The sequence below is a fragment of the Hoplias malabaricus genome, chromosome 13, assembly GCF_029633855.1.
Source record: "Hoplias malabaricus isolate fHopMal1 chromosome 13, fHopMal1.hap1, whole genome shotgun sequence".
Lineage (NCBI taxonomy): Eukaryota > Metazoa > Chordata > Actinopteri > Characiformes > Erythrinidae > Hoplias > Hoplias malabaricus.
The window spans coordinates 14,469,142-14,492,775 of NC_089812.1; positions in this window are offsets into that span (position 1 = coordinate 14,469,142).

Consider the following 23,634-nt stretch of genomic DNA (forward strand, 5'->3'; position numbering starts at 1 on the left):
TGAAGAGAGGTGCTGAGCTGTCAACTGATAACCACCTAGTGGTGAGTTGGATCAGATGGCGGGGGAGGATGCCGGACAGACCTGACAGGCCTAAACATGTGCTGAGGGTTTGCTGGGAAAGTTTGGCAGAAGAACCTGTCAGAAAGATCTTCAACTCACACATCCAGCAGAGATTCGACTGCATCCCGGGGGAGGCCTGTGACATTGAGTCCGAATGGGCCATATTCCGGACCTCCATTGTTGAGGCGACTGAACGGGGCTGTGGCTGCAAGGTTGTTGGTGCCTGTCGGGGTGGCAATCCCTGCACTCGGTGGTGGACACCCCGGGTGAGGGACGCTGTCAAGCTGAAGTAAGAGTCCTATCGAGCCTGGATGGCAACATGGAGAGTAATCCTGTCAGAAAACAACACAACATTCAGTCATTAATCTGAACTAAGTCTAGATCTCCAGAAAAAACACTAGAAAAATTATAAATCTCAGGAAAAATAGTGTAATAAAATTTAGCACCAGCTTTATTAGCATAAAGAAAGCTATTACACAAAATTAAAGGTGCTACAAAGAGCAAATGGTTCTTTGAGCAATTCCACTGAAGAACCACTGTTGGTTCTGTAAAGAACCATGTTTCTATGTGTGAGGAACCTTTTTAAAGGTGTTAAAATCCATCATTCAATTTTAAGGTTCTTTGTCCATTTAAACATATTAGTAAATAGTATAGTTTTTTTATAGAAACATAAGTAGTTCTTCTGTGGCATTGTTCAAAAACCTTTTGTAGAACTTTTAAGAGTGAACTAAAATTAAAAGCAAGACCATTTTCACAAACACAACAATGAAATCCAAATTAAAGTAAGCTTTTAGCTAATGTACAACGTGACATCTGGACAAGTGTCAGAGAAAGTTCATGGCATCCTTTATCCTCTCAGAGCTTTGTAGGATTGTGTTATTTTTAAGGGGGAATTGAAATAAATGGTAAAAAAAAAGTGGAAAGCATTCACCACCTATAGTTTTGGTTATGATTTTTTTCAGTTTATACAACACAAATCTTAAAAGTAATACTGTGAATTTAATAAATTATATTTTTTCCTGTGAATAAAAACAAAGTTTCTATTGTTTTTGGACATTTAGAAATGAATGGTTAAAAAAAAAAAACAATTAATAATGTCCTTGTTCTTCTGGAGGACACTCACCTGCAGCAGCTCTAATGAATATGAGCAGGACTCCAACGACACTCAGCATTCTCCTTCAGTCCAGAAAAACACAGAGGAGTCCTTTCATCCTGTTCAGTACCTAGTGTAGACACCAAAGAAACATTGAGTATTCAGACATTGGTTAATAACTTCTGCAAGAAAGAAAGAGGCCGTACCACGGCTCCCTTCCACTTTTGGGTCTAAACAAAAATGGATATGATTCTATGTCTCACAGTGTCTGGACTGAGAGGAAACATGACCGGTCAGTTTAATCTTTTATACTTTCCCTTCACGTCTACATCTATTACTCAACTCTCAGCCTCTGATCCTTCAGTTACAACCTGTTTTCTTGTCTGAATCTGACTGTTTTTAAGGAGTTATAGAAATAAATGGATTCGAAATTGACCTCTGACCTCTCTCACTGATCTTTAAGTAATAGTTTTTAATTCATAAACATAATACAAATAATAAGTTCATAGCTTCTCCTCACTGTAGTGTCTGAGGCTTGCTACAACACTGTCATATGTTTTACACTACTTGTCAATGATGCACACTATGCAAGTTGTCTATATATATCAATGCATAGATAGTGTGTAGATGGTCTGCGGTTGTGTACACAAGTTAAAGTCATCTCAAATTCACTTCCCTTGCCACCACACATATACAAAATACCCGACATGGCCAACTGTATGCAGGCAGCTCTTATTCCCGCAAACCTTCATTGTCAAAATCAGCTTTTATAATGTCAAATGTGAAATTTAAAATCTCTGGAACAGCTGCACATGAGTCTAAGTTTACCATGCTTCCACATCCCTGGGCTATTATCAAGAGTGTTTGTGTTCTCTGGAGCAATGGAGCTCCATCAGATTGTTCTGGAATGATCTGGAGTGGCATTTGTGATTCAGAACTAATCACCAATCTTCAGGACCTGATCTGGAAATTGAAGAGTCTAGAGGCAGCAGCCACTCAGATGTGCACACACACTCTCAAAAGCCACTAAGTGTTGATGTGCATAATTATGGCCCATCCAATGTGCTTAGTCTGCATCACTCAATACAGAGTTACCTACTGCTTCTGGGAACAGCATCAGCACAAAAGCAGTGCAGCAGTTATATTCTAGTGCATCTTCCACATTAGACGGTGCAGTAGATATATTCCTGAACAAACACACTGCCGCCAATGGCAGCTTTCACTGATGGCTCTCTTGATGGATACTGTCTCCAGCTGTTGATTTATCAGCAGAAAAACACAGGTACTGACCCCTGGGAAAGTGGAGACTTCATATAAATCAGTGAGCAGCAAACTGACAAACGCAAAGTGAGTGAGTGTATATATTTGGGCTGATGTACGTATGGGACATGTTCATTTAATGTTAGATGAATTTAAATTATAGCTGAATCTCATTGTGAAAAATGTGAATAATACAAATGTGCCAATCTGTAAAATCATTCTCTCATTATTGAACAAAACTAGACAGAAGATACGATGGGAAGACTTGCTATCAGAGAGGGGGAAAGTTTAATATAACTCTTGCAAACAACAGGCGCCTCATTAATAAAGGATGCGTGAGAACACAAGAAAGTTGTGCATGTGATTTATAAAGAAAAACTTGGTGTAAAAATTATCTGACCTTTAAGGTTTGACCCATACATACATCAAAAAAACATTTCAGAGAGAGCACATATTGGTGACATCAAGTGGTAAAATAGAGAATTACCAGTAATGCACCACACATCCTCACAGGTACAGTCCACACCACATTGATTAAGATAAAGTAATATGAAATAATATTATTATTCACTGCCCTGTGATGAACTGGCGCCCCCTCCAGGGTGTATTCCCGCCTTGCGCCCAATGATTCCAGGTAGGCCCTGGACCCACCGTGACCCTGAATTGGATAAGCACTTACAGATAATGGATGGATGGATGGATTATTACTCAGATTTATTAAACAACCTTTTATTATTATTTTTTTATATATTCTGCATGTTTGAGGCTTCATCACTTGCTTTATCTCATTCTATTTGTATTATTTTAATCTAGACTGTTTTTCATTATTTGATTTTAATATATTTTTCATTATTTTACTATTTTGTTTTATCTCATTGTAGTGTTTTGATTTGCAAATCATTTTGAAGCTCTGTTTTCAATAATAATATTAATAATAATAATATGTATTATTATAATTATTATTATTAGCCCCCTCCAGGGTGTATTCCTGCCTTGCGCCCAATGGACCCACCGCGACCCTGAATTGGATAAGCGGTTACAGATAATGAATGTATGAATGAATTATTATTATTAGAACCAATTAAACTTGGTTGCAGATTATTAAAAGCCTAAACAGCTTTAAATACTTGCAGGTTTATGATTAAATATTGGGCAAGAGAAGCTGATGAAGCTGGTTTTCCCTCCACTGAGTTTTTACAAATTATGAAATTGATTTATAAAGAGGTAACAGTGTTCAGGTGTGTACACAGGGTTTTATAAATCTGACTTTGTTCTTACACACTTTCACTCCGGAATCTACACATACATTTAAAACCAAGGTCCCATGTAAATGCGCGACCTCTAGTGCTACTGAGGGGTTGTGACATGTAGCTGACACTGTGGATATCTGTGTTCTCAATGAAGGAACCTTAAATATGATTTTGAAAAGAGTGGACTGAAATATATGAAGACTGAATACACAGAGGAACTGTTTATTGATGAGTGCTGTGCAACATTAGATGGACCACCTTCTCTGGAGTAATAATATTACATCTTCAGGTGGATGTTTCTTCATGGTTGGAGTACACCTTCATGCATTCTGCCAAGTTTAGATAAAATACACAATTTATCTGTAATATTGACATTTTACCTTTTTGCTTTGGGATCATTTATTTACACTGTAGATGTAACATTACAACATTTTACTGGAATGCAGAGGTACTACATTGTTTGATTTAATTTATTAATTGATTTATTTTGTTGTAGGCATCAAATTCAGACCTTTTTTTATAAAACAAACTGTAATCCAGTTGGTCACTGAAGACACCAGACACCTTTTCTTTACTCTTTCATCTGTAAAATAGTTTATTTTTGTAAATGAAAAAAAAAAAAAAAAAAAAAATCACACATTCTTGTTTTTACAGAAACTTTGGAAATGGATTTGCATTAACAATTTCTCTCTAAAAACATTTAAAACATCCTGGATGAGTGCATCATATTTGTCAAGGTTTGTAGGTGCATGCTATTTTCAGTGATTTAGAAAATATTATACATTGACATTTTCCCTTGATTAACAATGTTTACAAAATATTTACCTAAAAATAGACCTTAAAATAGTTTGTAAATGAAATAACAGACCTTAGAGATGCTGTGCATTTTAAATAAGTACAGTGCTCTGTAACGGAAGACTTACGTTTTAATCGTTTTCGTTTTAATTTCCAGTCCAAACTGATTTTTCTTAAGTTGATTGAACTTAAATTTCCTTAAACTGGAGTTCATGAGAGATCATGATTCTTAAACACCATGAAAGACTGGTACTCAACTTAAACTGTCACAATTTTGATTCCTCGCCACTCTGACACACACATATAGAAACTTTTTCTTCCAAATTACTGCCACTGGTAATTACTTTAAATGTTTATATCATGTCTGGACGAGGAGGTGGACATACATGCAAGAAAGGGCTTTATAAACACCCATGGGAACACCTGGAAGAGATAACGAAGTGGCAGGATAACAAAGGAGACCCAGGTGGGAACACTGATTACAAGGCGGGGTTAAGGCAGGGCTAGGGCAGAGACAAGGGAGGAGACCGTAACCAAAACAAAACAGAGCCATGTGCTAAAGAAGCACATGACAGACAAAGAAAAACAGAAAACAGTGCAGGAACACACTAAACAGGGCAAAAGTGTGACAGTTTAAAAGGAATAGCACCACACTCAACATGAGGGAAACACTGGGACCAAATGAAATTAAGGACAGTCTGGAACTTTTCTGTAGGTGACACTTCTCATCTGCAGGTGTGTGTGTGATGGAGAGTCTTATGGTTCTTCTCCTCTTCTTCTCTTATTGATCCAGGTTGTTCGACTCAAACTACTCCCAACATGTTCTTGGCCTAGAATGAGTAAAATAAACATTTATTAAAATGTACAAAGAAAACATTTACAAACCTCTACAGTTAATAATGTCACACTGCACTGGAATTTTACTGCTTTGGTCACTTTGATCTGTAATACCTCATTCACACATCTGTACACACTGCACATCTGGACTGCTGTATACTCTCTGATAGTAGTGTATATTACAGCCCACGCATTCTATTTTAGATTTCAATCTATTTCATTCAATTTTGCTTATATCTTGGTAGTAGTTCATCTGCATGCTGTTGTAACACATTCATTTCTCTGCAGGGATTAATACATTTTTAAACTTGTCTCGTCTTGTGTTATCTGATTAAAAAATACAATTAAAAGGTGATGTGACGCAGTGCCTCTGTCTCTGTCTAAACATACAGCACTTACCCCCAGCTGCCTTTGGTTTCTTGTTTAGTCTGATGTAGATGTGGAATGATCCTAAGATGGACATCAGAATGACGATCTCAAGGACCCAAACACACACAAACAGAAAATCTGACAAACACAGAAAGAGAGGAAGACTGAAATCTGGGGCCATTTTTATGAATGTGTGAGTAAGATCTCCACTGATGTGATGCGTTACGGTGCTCTGTATTTCCAAAAGCCATGAACACTATTTAATGCCATAAATCTTTCCATGGGATTCCATCTATAATTGCTTTTTTCAGCTGCAAATATTCATGTGCAGCTACTCAGCTTTATGTATTCAGTGTGGTATCACACTTGGTAAAAGGCTTTTAACTCATGTTAGAGGAGTTGACTAGATGCATTGTCTGGACATTTTCACTGAAGTAATGAACATGATGACACCCCCCCACCCCCCTCTCACACTGGGTACTTTATTACTGTAATGACTGTGCGCAGTTTAAAAGCTGACTTCTCTGAGACTGTCACACCTTGACACTTTCTGGTTGTTTTCCTCCTTCCATGTGGCTCTGTTTGTTGTTTTCCTTCTCCTCACATGGCTTTGTTTATGTTCACTCGCTCCACCTCTTGTTCCGCCTCTCTGTAATTGTCCTTCGTTATCTGTGTCAGGTGTCTCTTGTTTAGGTCGTTTATTTAAGCCCTCTTCCCTCACTTCCTGTCATCGGTCATTTTGAGTTTGAGTTTGTTCGTTTGGTTGTGTGTTTGTTTCTTTGTGTATTGGGTTTCATGTTTCGTGTTTCTTGTCTAGTTCGTTTGTTTTGTTATTTCATTATTAAACTCTGTGTTGTAGCGAGTGTGTCCGCCTCCCTAAATCTACTCATCACACCCCCGTGACAGAATGACCGATCATAATAAGGACACAGCTAGCACGGACTACCCATTTAGGAGAGGTGTAATTCGCCGGACTCCGTTCCGCACAGGCCCCAAAGATCCCGTGGAGGAGGCGTTAAGAGCGGCTTCAGAGTGGAGTCAACGGCTTCAGCGCATTTCCGGTGCGGTTCCTTTCCCCCGAACAGAAGACTCGATTCAGGAATCGAGTGATTCCTCCAGCGGGAATCGACGGAGCCGGAGGAGAAAGCAGGCTGAAACCCCAGTTCCAGAGAATTACCCCCTCAGGTCCGGGGAGATTTTTGGGGGGGCGTTATGGACAAGGGCTGTTAGCCTCAGATCACAGGACATGGGAGATGAGGCTAACAGGGATGCATCTCCGGGGGAACTACGTTCAAAGAAGTCCCTCGAGAGTGCGTCCAAACCCGCTAAATCCTCAACTCGTGCTCGGCGAGCAGCACGAGCACCTGCCTCGCTGGGCGTTTCAACTCCTGCTCCCGTAAAAGCGGCACCTCCGGCCGCTCCTGTTCCTGGAAGAGCGGCACCTCCGGCCGCGCCTCTCTTCGTGCCCGCGGCACCTCCGGCCGCGCCTCTCTTCGTGCCCGCGGCACCTCCGGCCGCACCTGTCTTCGTGAGCGCGGCACCTCCGGCCGCGCCTGTCTCCATGAGCGCGGCGCCTACGGCCGCGTCTGTTTCCCTGAGCGCGGCGCCTACGGCCGCGTCTGTTTCCCTGAGCGCGGCGCCTACGGCCGCGTCTGTTTCCCTGAGCGCGGCGCCTACGGCCGCGTCTGTTTCCCTGAGCGCGGTGCCTACGGCCGCGCCTGTCTTCCTCAGCGCGGCGCCTCCGGCCGCGCCTGTCTCCATGGACGACGTCGCAGATTCCTCTGCCTCCTTGGACGTCGTCGCACGTTCTCCAGTCTCCGTGGACGACGGCGCAGATTCCTTTGCCTCCGTGGACGTCGTCGCACGTTCTCCAGTCTCCGTGGACGACGGCGCAGATTCCTCTGCCTCCGTGGACGTTGTCGCAGATTCCTCTGCCTCCGTGGACGACGTCGCAGATTCCTCTGCCTCCGTGGACGTCGTCGCACGTTCTCCAGTCTCCGTGGACGACGTCGCAGATTCCTCTGCCTCCGTGGACTTCGTCGCAGTTCCGTCTGCCTCCGTGGATAACGTCGTCGCAGTTCCGTCTGCCTCCGTGGACTTCGTCGCAGTTCCGTCTGCCTCCGTGGATGACGTCGTCGCAGTTCCGTCTGCCTCCGTGGATGACGTCGTCGCAGTTCCGTCTGCCTCCGTGGATGACGTCGTCGCAGTTCCGTCTGCCTCCGTGGATGACGTCGTCGCAGTTCCGCCTGCCTCAGTGGACGTCGTCGCAGGGTCTCCAGTCTCCGTGAGTACGGCTCCCTCAGCCACTCCTATCTCCATGACTGTGGCTTCGGCCATTTCTACTCCTGTGACTTTGGCTTCGGCCGTTTCTGCGCCTGTGAAGGTGGCTACAGCCGTTTCTTCCCCCGACACTGTGGCTACGGTCGTTTCTTCCCCCGACACTGTGGCTACGGCCGTTTCTTCCCCCGACACTGTGGCTACGGCCGTTTCTTCCCCCGACACTGTGGCTACGGCCGTTTCTTCCCCCGACACTGTGGCTACGGCCGTTTCTTCCCCCGACACTGTGGCTACGGCCGTTTCTTCCCCCGACACTGTGGCTACGGCCGTTTCTTCCCCCGACACTGTGGCTACGGCCGTTTCTTCCCCCGACACTGTGGCTACGGCCGTTTCTTCCCCCGACACTGTGGCTACGGCCGTTTCTTCCCCCGACACTGTGGCTACGGCCGTTTCTTCCCCCGACACTGTGGCTACGGCCGTTTCTTCCCCCGACACTGTGGCTACGGCCGTTTCTTCCCCCGACACTGTGGCTACGGCCGTTTCTTCCCCCGACACTGTGGCTACGGCCGTTTCTGCCCCCGACACTGTGGCTACGGCCGCTCCCGGTCATACCCGTAGGACGGCTCCAAGGACTTCGGGGCCGATCCCCAGAACTGTGCCCAGGCTGGTCCCTCAGCCATTTCCATGGACATTTGCCAGCCCTGGGCACCCACATGTTGTATTTGTTCCTGTATCTGTCCCTGTCTTGGTTCCTGTCTCTCTTCTTGTCCCTGTACCTGTGTCGGTTTTTGTTTCTATCCCAGTTCCTGTCACTGTATTAGTGTCAGTCCCTGTTAATGTCTTGGTTCCTGTACCCCTGCCAAGCCCTGTCCAATTCCCTGTTAGTCATGTTCAGTCACAAGTTAAACCCTCTGTCCATACCCATGTCCAGTTCCCATTTCCGTCACGTGTATCTGCTCCTTTCCAGTCTCAGTCTCCGGTTAGTTTTCCATCTAATTTCCAGTCTATTTTTCATTCCCCGGTTCCTACTCCTGTCTTCTCTCGTTCCCCATCTGTTCTTTCTAGTTCTGTCCGATGTCTAAGTCCAGTCTCTTACCTCCATTTCCATTTCCTGTCCTATCATAAGTCTTCTAGTTTCGTTTTTTTTTGTCTTGTTCTTCTGGCCCCCTCCTGCGCCAGCTCCTGGAGAGTCTAGTTTTCGCGCTCCAGGAGTTGCGCGTCTTGGGGGGGGGCGTCTGTCACACCTTGACACTTTCTGGTTGTTTTCCTCCTTCCATGTGGCTCTGTTTGTTGTTTTCCTTCTCCTCACATGGCTTTGTTTATGTTCACTCGCTCCACCTCTTGTTCCGCCTCTCTGTAATTGTCCTTCGTTATCTGTGTCAGGTGTCTCTTGTTTAGGTCGTTTATTTAAGCCCTCTTCCCTCACTTCCTGTCATCGGTCATTTTGAGTTTGAGTTTGTTCGTTTGGTTGTGTGTTTGTTTCTTTGTGTATTGGGTTTCGTGTTTCTCGTCTAATTCATTTGTTTTGTTATTTCATTATTAAACTCTGTGTTGTAGCGAGTGTGTCCGCCTCCCTAAATCTACTCATCACACCCCCGTGACAGAGACTTTCTCACTGCTGTACCAGAGTTTGATTGAGTTATAGCTGAGGACTTTCTCACTCCTGTAGTTGTGTTTAACTGACACTTTCTTATCATGGTAAAATACTTTTTCCCCGGTGCCTACTCTGAATCACTGGATGGAAGGTGGGAACACACTCTGGAGGGGGCGCCAGTCCTTCCCAAGACAGCACACACTCCCATATTCACTTACACACACACACCTATGGACACCTACCAGTGTGTGTTTTTGAACCATGGGAGGAAACCAGAGTACCCGGAGGAAACCCACTCAGACACAGGGAGAACACACCAAACTCCTGACACACGGTCACCCAGAGTGAGAACTTAAAAAGTGTAGGACTTATACCGATTCGGGTGGATGGTAGATAGTGTATAACATGGTGCAATAACCAACTAAAATCATACACTGGTGAGTTTAGGTTGGACATGATTTGCTTTGGTTTCTAGCTTCAAAACAGTAACAGCCAACATTATCATCCATTCATCACTTTTGTACTTTATGTTTTTTCATCAACAATTTCTTCATGATCATATTGAATTATTCAAAAAGACCTGGCTCACCAGGACACGGCTGCAATACAATAATGGAATTTCCACTGCTAACATGGTTCTTAACGAAGCAGGTCACATTTCCAACAACGTCTTTATTCAGCAGAAGAGCCTGGTTCCCATCTCTCAGTAGCTGAGTATGATTTCCTCAGTCAGGAACACAGCTCATTGTATTATATCAGCTAAATTACAGTTTAGTTTAGGGCTCAGCATCACCATGCTGTGTAGAGTTCAGTCTAAATATGAATTAATCTAGATTCAGGATTACAGGTCAATTCAGATCACTTCTCATTGCAATTCCAGAGTAACGCTCAGGTTACTTTAGAGCTCTGTATTACAAGTCAGTTTATATTTGATTTTCATTTAGCTTAACACACATTCTACACTACAGCACACTCTATTAGAATTCAGTCTATATTACAGATGAGTTTAAATCAAAATAATTTTTTCTAGATTACAGTTTACAGCTAAGTACAGAAAGTATGTGGGACATTTACAGTTTCAACTAAAGTAAGTTTTACATCTTCCCAGTTTATGAACACTGCCACAAAATTCTCCTCCACTTCAGACTCCAGTAGCAGCTCTACAAGGCAATTATAGTCTGAAGATGAAGGGTTTCCTTGTATCAGTATAATGTAAATATATAACAAATCTTTTATTTACATCTTTATATCTTGTTGTTTTACCTCTAGCACAGTCTTTCAGTTTGGGTTTATAGGAATAAATGTGTATATTTTAAAGCTGTGTGAGGTGATTAGACATTGAGTAGACCTACCTTCAATGATCAGCTGGAGGTAATGAATGCCTTTGTTAGTCCCGTCTGAACTAAATGTTTCTAAAGTGTAGTTTCCTGAGTCTGTCTTCTTTGCGCTGGTTATGATCATGGTTGTGTTACAAGTAACAAACTGCCATCTTGGATAATCACTGTGGTTTTGTGTGACATGTTTGTTTTTAAATTTGAAAACTATAACAGTTCCACTGTCCCTCTTTAATTTTAACTCATCCTCAGGTGGTAGATGTAGGTAAAGTGGGTGTCCCACAGCTCCATAACAGAGAGCATTCTGATTAAATCTGCAGAGAGGAGCTGTGGATGGAAATTCTGCCAGAAAACAACACAACAATATTCAGTCATTAATCTGATACAATGAAGCAGTCCTGTGGCTTTTATGACCTCATGAGCAATCCTCAAAATGGCTGCCTAGCAAACATTTCCCAACTTTTCCGTCCTAAAGACCTGAAGATTTAAAATTTCCAATAGCAAAAGGAACAGGCTAAATATACATATACACACTTATCAGCCAAATCATTAAAACAACCTCATTCTATCTATTCTAACAGGAACTATGTAAATTTGTCTTTATTATAGTAATATAAAAACCAGTTACAAGGCACTGGGTGCAAGTTTAAGTTGAGAACATTAATTAATTCATTCATTCATTATCTGTAACCGCTTATCCAATTCAGGGTCGCGGTGGGTCCAGAGCCTACCTGGAATCATTGGGCACAAGGCGGGAATACACCCTTGAGGGGGCGCCAGTCCTTCACGGGGCAACACACACACATTCACACCTATGGACACTTTTGAGTCGCCAATCCACCTGCAACGTGTGTTTTTTGGACTGTGGGAGGAAACCGGAGCACCCGGAGGAAACCCACGCGGACGCGGGAGAACACACCAACTCCTCACAGACAGTCACCCAGAGCTGAAAACGAACCCACAACCTCCTGGACTTTTGCAGTTTACAGTACTGTTGTGAAATCAAGTCAAACTCTATCTCTCTTTCACCCATACACACACCAACACTCTCTCTCTCTCTCTCTCTCTCTCTCTCTCTCTCCCCTGAGAGAAGTCAGGGACTACTTAAGAGTGCACAGAAGATCACACACACTGATTTTTGAGAACATTTACCAAATCAGTTTGTTACTGTGCTGCTAGCAAAAGCTCAGATTTGTCAAAAACCTATAAGCAAGTCCAGTGCTGCTTCTATCTCAAGCAATGCTGCTGCTAGCACATCAAAGGTTCAGAGTAATGCTCCTGTAACCTCCACAAGCATTTGCCCAAGCTCCCTCTCTTGCCTGCCTCAGCCCCACTTCATGCGGTTAGTGACTTAAATGGTGACACACCATCCCAGCCAATGTTATCTACAGTGCCTTGCGAAAGTATTCGGCCCCTTGAACTTTTCAAACTTTTGCCACATTTCAGACTTCAAACATAAAGATATAAAATTTAATTTTTTTTTGAAGAATCAACAACAAGTGGGACACAGTCGTGAAATGGAATGAAATTTATTGGATGTGTCAAACTTTTTTAACAAATAAAAAACTGAAAAGTGGGGCGTGCAATATTATTCAGCCCCCTTGCGTTAATACTTTGTAGCACCACCTTTTGCTGCAATTACAGCTGCAAGTCGCTTGGGGTATGTCTTTATCAGTTTTGCACATTGAGAGACTCTTGCCCATTCTTCCTTGCAAAACAGCTTGAGCTCAGTGAGGTTGGATGGAGAGCGTTTGTGAACAGCAGTCTTCAGCTCTTTCCAAAGATTCTCGATTGGATTCAGGTGTGGACTTTGACTTGGCCATTCCAACACCTGGATACATTTATTTGTGAACCATTCCATTGTAGATTTGGCTTTATGTTTTGCATCATTGTCTTGTTGGAAGATAGACCTACCGTCCCAGTCTCAGGTCTCTTACAGACTCCAACAGGTTTTCTTCTAGAATGGTCCTGTATTTGGTCCCATCCATCTTCCCATCAATTTTGACCATCTTCCTTGTTCCTGCTGACGAAAAGCAGGCCCAAACCATGATGCTGCCACCACCATGTTTGACAGTGGGGATGGTATGTTCAGGGTGATGAGCTGTGTTGCTTTTACACCAAACATATCATTTTGCATTGTGGCCAAACAATTCAATTTTGGTTTCATCTGACCAGAGCACCTTCTTCCACATGTTTGGTGTATCTCCCAACTTTAAATGTGACTTTTTATGGATATCTTTGAGAAATGGTTTTCTTCTTGCCACTCTTCCATAACGGCCAGATTTGTGCAGTGTACGACTGATTGTTGTCCTATGGACAGATTCTCCCACCTCAGCTGTATATCTCTGCAGTTCATCCAGAGTGATCATGGGCCTCTTGGCTGCATCTCTGATCAGTCTTCTCCTTGTTCAAGATAAAAGTTTAGAAGGGCGGCCGGGTCTTGGTAGATTTGCAGTGGTCTGATACTCCTTCCATTTCAATATGATTGCTTGCACAGTGCTCCTTGGGATATTTAAAGCTTGGAAAATCTTTTTGTATCCAAATCCGGCTTTAAACTTCTCCACAACACTATCTCGGACCTGCCCATTGTGTTCCTTGGTCTTCATGATGCTGTCTGTGCTTTGAACAGAACCCTGAGACTATCACAGAGCAGGTGCATTTATACGGAGACTTGATTACACACAGGTGGATTCTATTTATCGTCATCGGTCATTTGGGACAACTTTGGATCATTCAGAGATCCTCACTGAACTTCTGGAGTGAGTTTGCTGCACTGAAAGTAAAGGGGCTGAATAATATTGCATGACCCACTTTTCAGATTTTATTTGTTAAAAAAGTTTGACACATCCAATAAATTTCATTCCACTTCACGATTGTGTCCCACTTGTTGTTGACTCTTCACAAAAAAATTAAAATTGTATATCTTTGTTTGAAGCCTGAAATGTGGCAAAAGTTTGAAAATTTCAAGTCGGCCGAATACTTTCACAAGGCACTGTATTTACCCAAATTATGCATTTGGGTCTACATTCCGATCATTCAATCCTGCCTGGAACTGCACATGACCATGGATGGAGTATTCTGTTCTGTGAGACACACCAGGAAATATGCCCCTGCCAATAAGAGGGATGTTGTTTTTACTTTGGTTTTACCTTATATCCATCAGTTAGTGGTTGTATATGCATGCAGGGTGTGCCATCCCAAAAAGTTGTTTGACCTATCTGGGTCCCTGTATAATATGTTCGGTCAATATTTGCAGAAATCTCTCATGCTCCTTGCCTCAAAAGACTACATGAAAGTCACTGGACAAGCCATTATGATATCTCTGAGGTCTTGGACTATGATGATGCCACAGTCGACTTGGGCAATGAGGCATCAGGCAAATCAAATTTCAAGGTCAGAGCTTGGTATTTTAAAACCAGCCAATGCAATTCTGCAGTCTCACTCTGTGGATAGCTGTGCTGCTTGTGAGGTCGTTGGTGCATCACTGAAGTCAATAAAAGACATCCATAAAGATGACTGCTAGACAGAGCTTCTCAGGCTCCAAAGAGAAGGAGAACATTGAGTAAGCATGTTGGTGAAAGTGTTGTGCTCTCAACTGTGGGTCATGTAGATTCTGATTACCCTACTCTCACCCTCTGTCTGTCTTTGAAAAGATCCTTGCTCAACATTCTTCACAGGGCCATTTCAAAAATGGAAAACAGGTTTTGCAAGAAAAATACAGACCTAAGGACAGACACATCCAGATCTACCTAAGTCTAGTGCATATCTAGATCCCACCTTGTGCAGTCCTGTCAGAAAACAACACAAGAACAGTCAAACATTAATCTGATATTTCTTAGTCCTGTTTGGACCTTAAGAAAAGAAGTCAAACAATTGTGTGCATTTGAGAACTAAAAAAGGTGTGTAATGTAATTTACAGGTTTATCTTCATAATAGAAGCTAGTACTAAAATGAAAAACAAGATAACAATTTCAAAACCACAAATATTAAATCAAAACTATTTGAAAAGGCATGTGAATGTCCAGATGTCCAGTGAAGAATGTGATGAATGATACTGACTGTGAATATGACTGACAGAGAATATCTTATTTTAATGAGAACAAATTTTCTGTTGTTCTTTTACATTTGAAAATAGGTGGTTAAATCAATAAATCAATAAAAAAAGTCCTGTTTCTTCTGGAGGAAACTCACCTGTTGCAGCTTCCACGAATGTGAGCAGGACTACAACAACACTCAGCATTCTCCTTCAATCCCAAAAGGCAGTCCAAAAAGTTTTACTCTAGTTCTACTACTTCACTACTCCACTCTCAGCCTCTGATCCATCACTCATGACCTGGTCTGTTCTATGGCAGCTGAATTAAAGTAAGACTGAGGTCATTTGAACAGGGATGAATCTGATTGGTTAACACAGATTGGGAGGCAATTTTCAAACACAGCACCATAAAAAAGTAATGCTCTACCCTTTATTTTTTGTTTGCCTGCTCTGACAGACAGAAATTACTTTGGAAGAAATAAATGGGCAACATGTTGACTTTTGTTTCATAGTCAGTTGGAAGATAGAATGGAGGATAATGTAACTCGGTGTCTCTGAGGAAGGTGCAGAATACTCTGCTGCCTCTGAGGCTACTTTAATGCACATTTTGCTAGTACAGACCACACCCATAAAGGCTGAAATGGGGAGGTGAAGTCAGATGTGTTTGGGGAGGAGTTAGGGGGGCTTAGGAATGTGTATGAAGCAACCACCCCCACCAGGGTTTGGAGACAGAGTGAATGTGGGAGAGAATTTGTCAGACACGGAAAGACATGAGGGCTGAGGGGGCGGGGTTCAGATGTGGCCCTACTCGCAAAATTATGTTGTTACATAACTTCAGTTACAATGCGACCCTGAACTGGCTAAGCGGTTACAGATAGTTGAGGATATTCATTCATTCATTTATTCATTAAGTTATGATTGCAGCATTGAAGGAAGCTGCAGAATGTTCTACAATAAAAATTGGCTGCCTACAAGGCAGATTCTAAAGTACACACTTGAGTTATGCGTTATTTTATAACATTCTATAAGTCCTTCAAAGCCAGGAATAATAACTCACATGTGTAGGAACGTATTTCTTCAGAATCTGCTGCAGCTTCCTCTGAGGCAGTGAGTTACATTAACCTCCATTCAATTAAATAAAACACTGAGATATTACAGCACTTCCAACAAATTATGAAACAGAACAGTGTACAGTAACAAAAAATAATTAGTTTATTGCACATTTATTCTTCCAGAGATATTTCTGAAAGTCAGAGCAGGTAAACACAGGCGTGTAGGTGGAGTTTTACTTGTTTAAAACTGTGGACAGGAAACAGATTCTGTTCTACATTGCTTCCTTATGGTGGATGATACACACTGTGTGTATTGTCTTTGAATATTAATGTATAGATAGTGTGTAGATGGCCTGTGTTTACAGATGCAGAAATGTATTCAAGTCAAAGTCAGCTTGAATTCACTTCCCTTCCCACCACACACATACAAAAAAACCCTTAAATGGCCAAATGTATGCAGACAGTTGTTGTTCACAATAGTTTTCACTGTCAGCTTCAGCTTTTAAAATGTCCAGTGTGGCAAATGCGAAATCTGAAAGCTCAGGAACAGTTAGCCATGAGTCTAAGTTTACCATGTTCCCCCAGCCCTGGGCTAACTACGTGTTTCTGGACAGTTTATGGATTTTATAGACCCTTGGAAATACATCACATTAATAGATTTATAATCAACTACCATTTTTATAGAGGCAGAATAACTTAAAAATAAAACAATTCAATGTGTCAATGCAATTCCAGTTTCAGTCCATTTTCAAATTCTGGCTTTTTTATTAACATATTAAGATTTTCACATTTACAATAATAAACCTCAAATATCAATTGTTATATTGTGCAGAGGTCATTTGAAGGGTGTGAAACAGCAATATTAAAGGATGTGAATGTACATTACATGTGCCAAAGTTTCTAATCACCTCTTAGTATTAGTGAATTCAGCTCCCTCAAGAAAATCATCACTTAACCCTTACCATACCCTATTCTTTATATATTGCTCAATTACATAATAATTAATAAAAAAAAACTAAAACAACATCTGAGATCATACATCAGAGACCATAATTAATTCAGTTAACAAGTTGTTTAATACGTCTTAACATATTTGTGTTTATCTCATTTCAGAAGAGAATTTTTTAAGAGATCACACTTAATATTTTAAAACTGGAGTTCATGAGAAAGGAGCCTTGTAACAACTACGCAAGACCTGGTACGTCACCAACACAAACACAGCATTTAAAGCTTTCATTCGTAAGAGTTGAAGAAATCAAGGTGAAGCAAGCAAAGGAAATGGACAAAAAAAGAGAGACCTCAATTTCATTGAATGTATGAAGTGGAGCAGGAAGTGGGCGATTCAAATTCTAAGAATTAACTTTGAAAGTGGGTAAGAGCTAAAGCTTTTTGACTGATATTATATTTAGTTGTAATTCTCTGTAAACTATGTTTTCTGTTGTTCTGTATCCTATTTGTAGTTTATCCTTCATGGTCATTTTTGGCTAGAAATGAATTTAACCTTTTACAGTCCTGTATTGTTTCCTGTAGTTAATGCTTCTCTTCTGCTAGGACAGACTCTTTTTGTCTTGATCCAGTTTGGTCTACAAAACCTCCTGAACCCGATCTTTACCTGGAACCATAAGAATCGAAAAAGACAACACTCAGAATAACCAATGCACTCATAATATTTGTTCATTCAAATATTGATTGTCTGTAACAATATCCAATTCAGGGTCACGGTGGGTCCACAGCCTACCCTGAATCACTGGCCGCAAAGCAGCAACACACCCTTAATGGTGCGCCAGTCCTCCACAGGGCAACACTAACTCACACATTTACTCACACCTATAGACACTTTTTTTAATCGCCAATCCACCTACCAGCGTGTGGTTTTGGACCGTAGGACAGACACAGGGAGACCACACCACACGCCTCACAGACAGACATCCGGAGGAAACCCACACAGACACAGGGAGAACACTCCACACTCCTCACAGACAGACATCCATAGGAAACCCACGCAGACACAGGGAGAACACACCACACTCCTCACAGACAGACATCCATAGGAAACCCACGCAGACACAGGGAGAACACACCACACTCCTCACAGACAGAAATCCATAGGAAACCCACGCAGACACAGGGAGAACACACCACACTCCTCACAGACAGTCATCCAGAGGAAACCCACGCAGACACAGGGAGAACACACCACACTCTTCACTGACAGTCACCCGGAGCAGGACTCGAACCCTCAACCCCAGATTCCTGGAGCTATGTGACTGCGACACTACCTGCTGCACCACAGTACCCCCTCATAATATTTCTATTAAATATTTTCAGTGCAAAAACTACATCTTAAATGTAGCCATAGATGCTATTAATAGTACACTAATGTTGTATGGGTATCATAAAATTAAATTAATTGTATTTAACAAATATAAATAATTGAATTTGTTACAAAATACAAGGTAAGACTTGGTATTTCTGCTCCTTGTTCCCCCTACAGCTGCAGAGTGTAATTCATTTCCACAGCAATGTTCTGAAACCAACTGGAAAGAGGAAGAAAAGCAAATGGTTTTCTGCCCTCCTCCAAAAATTACACAGTGCTTTTTCTGAAGTGCTGAGCCTGGAGAAGCAACAATAGAGACTCTGTTCTCCCTACACAGCTCAGTGATTGAAGTATCTCAATGATTCAGAAGTTCTAATTTGAAGGTAATAATACAACTTAGTGTCTCTTTAAAGTGTTTGCAATCACACATTAGTCTCATATTGTACTGGTTTCATATCCAAGTGATTTGTGAGAAGCTTTTCTAAAATAGTCCACTGCAAACAAAGTCTTATTGCAATATTCAATATTTGTTTTATCACCATTAGAACCTCAATGTTATCTCAGCTTTTTTTTGCATGGGAATTTAATGGAATGTAAAAAATATGCTTCTTACTCTCAGCTGCTCTCTGCTTCTTGTAGATTGTGGTGTAGATGTAGAAGGCTCCCACTAACAGGGAAACCAGGATGATGAGCTCAAAGAGCCAAACACACACAAACACCAGGAAACCTGACAAACACAGACAGAGAGGAAGACTGAGAGCTGGGGACATGTGAATGAAAGAAGGGTAGAATCTCATTTACAGTGTCGAGTGCTTGTACTTTATATTTCTAAAAGTCACAAAATTGTAAAATTAAAACAGCTTCCCATGTAAATGTAACTTAGATTGGTGTTATTCATTTGTTACTTGAATTTGTGCAGCTGTATATTTGCAGTGTGATCTGTAGTGTATACACTATCATTAACAAATATAGACTATATATGGAAGTTAGAGTTTATCAACATTTTGTCGCTGTGCAATTAAAAGTATGTCTCTCCCAAAATAGTAACTTTACAAAAGAAGGAAAAAACCTTCTTAACTTTCAATGGAAGTGAATGTAAAATTATTTTATTCCAAGTCATTGTGGAGCATTTCTATTAATTCATTAATTCATTAATAAATAGTGTTTAAATTATGTATTAAACAAAAATGGACATACGCTTTTTAAATTGGACAGCGATTATATATCACTGTGGTGTTGTAAAAGCATTTTCATTTTTACAGTGGAGTTTTAGGGCCATTGAGTTACACAGATAAAATATATTCAGAGAATAAAGTCAAAATATTAAGTCAATAAAGTCAGAATTCTAAGAATACAGTTGGAATAATTCTGAGAATACACACTGTGACTACAGTAGTTGTTCTATAATATGAATTTATATTTGACCTGATCTTGGTTCCATGTAATAAAAAATATATCAGACTTACCAGAGCATAAGGGCAAGACAAGATGTGCATTACCACAGTTAAAATAGTTCTCTACCAGCCAGGTCAGAACAACTTCTATATCCAGCATGTTTTTAGGGCTCTTCTGTGTGTGTCTGTACACTCTTTCTGGTTCTGAGGCTTTCCTTTTGTGGTTGGAGGGTCATCTCAAGGTACCCACACTTAACCTGGATATATCAGATTTATTGCCTACACCAAACTCTATGAACAGATTACTGTCTGGTTTTGGTGTGGCACTCTGTGTTCTGGTAGAAACTTGAGTGTAAATCTGACATAAACTGAGTTATGTGAATTTTTATTGATGTATGGAAGTAACAGACGTATCCTTACCTGACTCTGTCTGCGCATGTCCGGTCACTGTTGCTTTGTGAAGAATGATGTGATTTGTTGTTTTTGTACATGAAACAAATAAAGAAAAATTTAAAACACATAGCCACTCTCTCAGACCTGGATTGTGATATTTTTGAGCAGCAGATGTACTAATATAAAAGATAAAACAGGCTATGGCATGCTGCAGGATGTCTAGTTCACTTTAAAAGTTTCATTTTTTTAAGTTGCATTTCTTGTAGTAGTTTATGTAAAAAGTGAAGCTTTGTGGAGGACAGTTTTAATAATGACAAAGATAACAGAGATAATAAAGAACAACTGAGTCCAGGCTTACCAGAACATTGCTGCAAGAGAATAGTCGCATTTCCACGGCTAACATGGTTCTCTACGAGGCAGGTCACACGTCCAACTGTTTCTTTATCCATTAGAAGAGTCTGGTTCCCATTGATCAGTAATACTTGGTGAGTAAGAGGGATTCCACTGAGAGTCCAGTCAAAGCTGAGATTATCTCCATCAGACGAACAGTACACAACTCTAAACCCAAGGGACCAGCAGCTGTCCGTCACTTTCACTGAGGACACCACATCTGCAGATTATAGAACAACAGCTCAGTCAGACGAATATGAGATTAGTTTAGATTATAGCTTTGTCTAGAATACAGCTCAGTCTAAATGACACCATAGCCAAGATTGTACCTCAAACTGGATTACAACTGAGTCCAGATTACAAGAAGATTGATGATGATAGCTCAGTCTAGATTAGTGTTTATTCCAAATTATGTTCCAGACTAGAATACAGTTCAATTGAAATTATAGCTCAAACTATGTTTAAAATCACTGTATATTATAGTTCAGTTCAGATTACAGCTATATATTGATTATAGATCACTCTAGATTATAATTTAATATTTGTAATCTTTTTTTAATCTATTTTTTTTATCTCAAGGCTTCCACAGACTAGAACATAAGTAAATCTAGAGTTAATTGATCTCCGATTACAGGTCAGTTATGGTTATATACTTCTTTCAGTCGAGAAGGAAGTGTGAACAATAACAACAAAAGCAAAGCAATATCAACAAAGAGGAGGGAGTACAACAATAACAGTGATTATGTGCTACACATTGGATGTAAACAGATGTATTGTTTTTAGCTGTGTGATGTGGTTGTGTGGACCTACCTTCAACGATCAGCTGGAGGTAATAAATGCCTTTGTAAGTCCCGTCTGGACTAAATGTTTCTAAAATGTAGTTTCCTGAGTCTATCTTCTTTGCGCTGGTTATGATCATGGTTGTGTTTTCAGTAATAAACTGCCATCTTGGATAATCTCTGGGGTTTAGTGTGACAATTTTGTTTTTAAATCTGAAAATGGTAACAGTTCCATTGTCCTTCTTTAAAAATAACTGATTCTCAGGTGGTAGATATAGGTAAAGTGGGTGTTCCACAGCTCCATAACAGGGAACACTCTGATTAAATTTACAGTGAGGCGACATGGAGAGTAATCCTGTCAGAAAACAACACAACAACATTCAGTCATTAATCTGATAGAACTAAGTCTAGAACTCTAGAAAAAAACATAAATATATACAAAAATATAATACATCTGGGGGAAAAAGTAGTGTAATATTATTTAATACCAGGTTTATTATCATAAAGAAAGCTATTACACAAAATTAAAAGAGCTACAGAGGGCAAAGTGTTCTTTGAGCAATGCCATTGAAGAACCACTGTTGGTTCTATAGAGAACCATGTTCCTTTAAGAGATGTGTGAGTGTGAGGAAACTTTAAATGTTCTGTATCAATTTAAACATATTAAAAAGGGCTTCTTCATGGAAACATAAGTAGTTCTTCTGTGGCATTGGTCAAAAACCTTTTGCAGGACCTTTATTTTTAAGAGTGAACTAAAATTAAAAGCAAGACCATTTTCACAAAAACAAAAATTAAATCTAAATTAAAGTAAAATTATATCTTTTAGCTAATGTCCAGATGTGAGTTTGTACAAGTGTCAGAGAAAGTTCATGGAATCCTTTATCCCCTCAGAGTTTAACAGAAATATGTTTTTTTGGGGGGGAGCTGAAATAAATTAAAAAACAAAATAAATAAATAAAACTAAATAAGCCAATATTTATAGTCAGTGTAAAGCTTTCACCACTTATTGTTTTGGTTATGATTTTTTCAGTTTATGCAACACATCTTAAAAATGATACTGTGAATATTATAAATTATATTTTTTCCTGTGAATAAAAACAAAGTTTCTGTTCTTGGACATTTAGATAAGTCCTTTTTCTTCTGGAGGACACTCACCTGCAGCAGCTCTAATGAATATGAGCAGAACTCCAATGACATTCAGCATTCTCCTTCAGTCCAGAAAAACACAGAGGAGTCTTTTCAACTCGATCAGTACCTTTTACACACACCGAACTGGTCGAGGAAGTAGTCTGATATTTGTTAATCATTTAATCAGAGAAAAAAGAGATGCAGCACCAAGAGCTCATTTCCGTTTTTGGGTCTAAATTAAAAATGGACCGCTCTGTTTAATCTCTAATACATTCTCTCCACCTCTAGATCTACCACTCCACTCTCAGCCTCTGATGCATCAGTCATCACCTGTTCTGTTTCCTTGATTTCATCTGACTTCTTAATCTGTTTCCTTTTCCTGTGAAACTGATACAGCAATCTGTAAACAAACATTTCTAAATTGTAATGTTTTAATGTGTCAGAGTCATATTTGTTCAATTTCATCATTTTAAATCAGTCTAGTTGATGGGCTTCACTGATGATATATGACTCACAATAGCACAGAGTCTGCACTGCTCAAAATAACTCACACCACTGCTTTAACTCAACTGCAGTAAATGTGCTCTCTTAATAGAACTCACTACAGCTCAGCGATGTCATCGGTATATCTGATGACTTTTGATATTCATAGACCAGGTCAAATCAATGACCAGGGTAAAGGTTTTTGGCCTAGTTTCATAAAAACCTCCTGCTGTGGAAACCTAGAAAGCCCCTAAAAACCTGGATGAACGAGTAAAATCTGTCTTAACCCCCTGGAGTCTGAGGGGTTTTCAGACACCCTGGTGTAGTCTGACATGCCTTGATTGTTTTACAAATTGTACGCATCTGAGAAAAAATCATTTCAAAGTGTTACACATGCATTTTTCAGAACTATCTCTGCAACAACAGTGTTGAATCAGTAAGAGTGTCATACATCTACATTTTGATTAAATTTACTCTAAACTTAGACTTTCCAAAAACCTATTTTCAGAAGTGCTGATATACTGTGAAAAAACACATTCTAAACATTCCTCACCGGGACCTTTGAGGTCAAAACTTTGTGAACACGGGTCTTGGCAACACACTGCTGATTCTACTTTTCATAAATTGTATGTAATTTTATACTTAGGACATAACAAATGTGAGGTGACACTCTGTTTTTCTCAGTCACTGGCTCCTACGTTGCATATGTATGAAGATAGGTGCGAAAACCGAGGTGCGAGGTCCCCACCCCACTGCCTAATGAATGGCCCATTAGCTGTCACTGCCACAGCTGTCA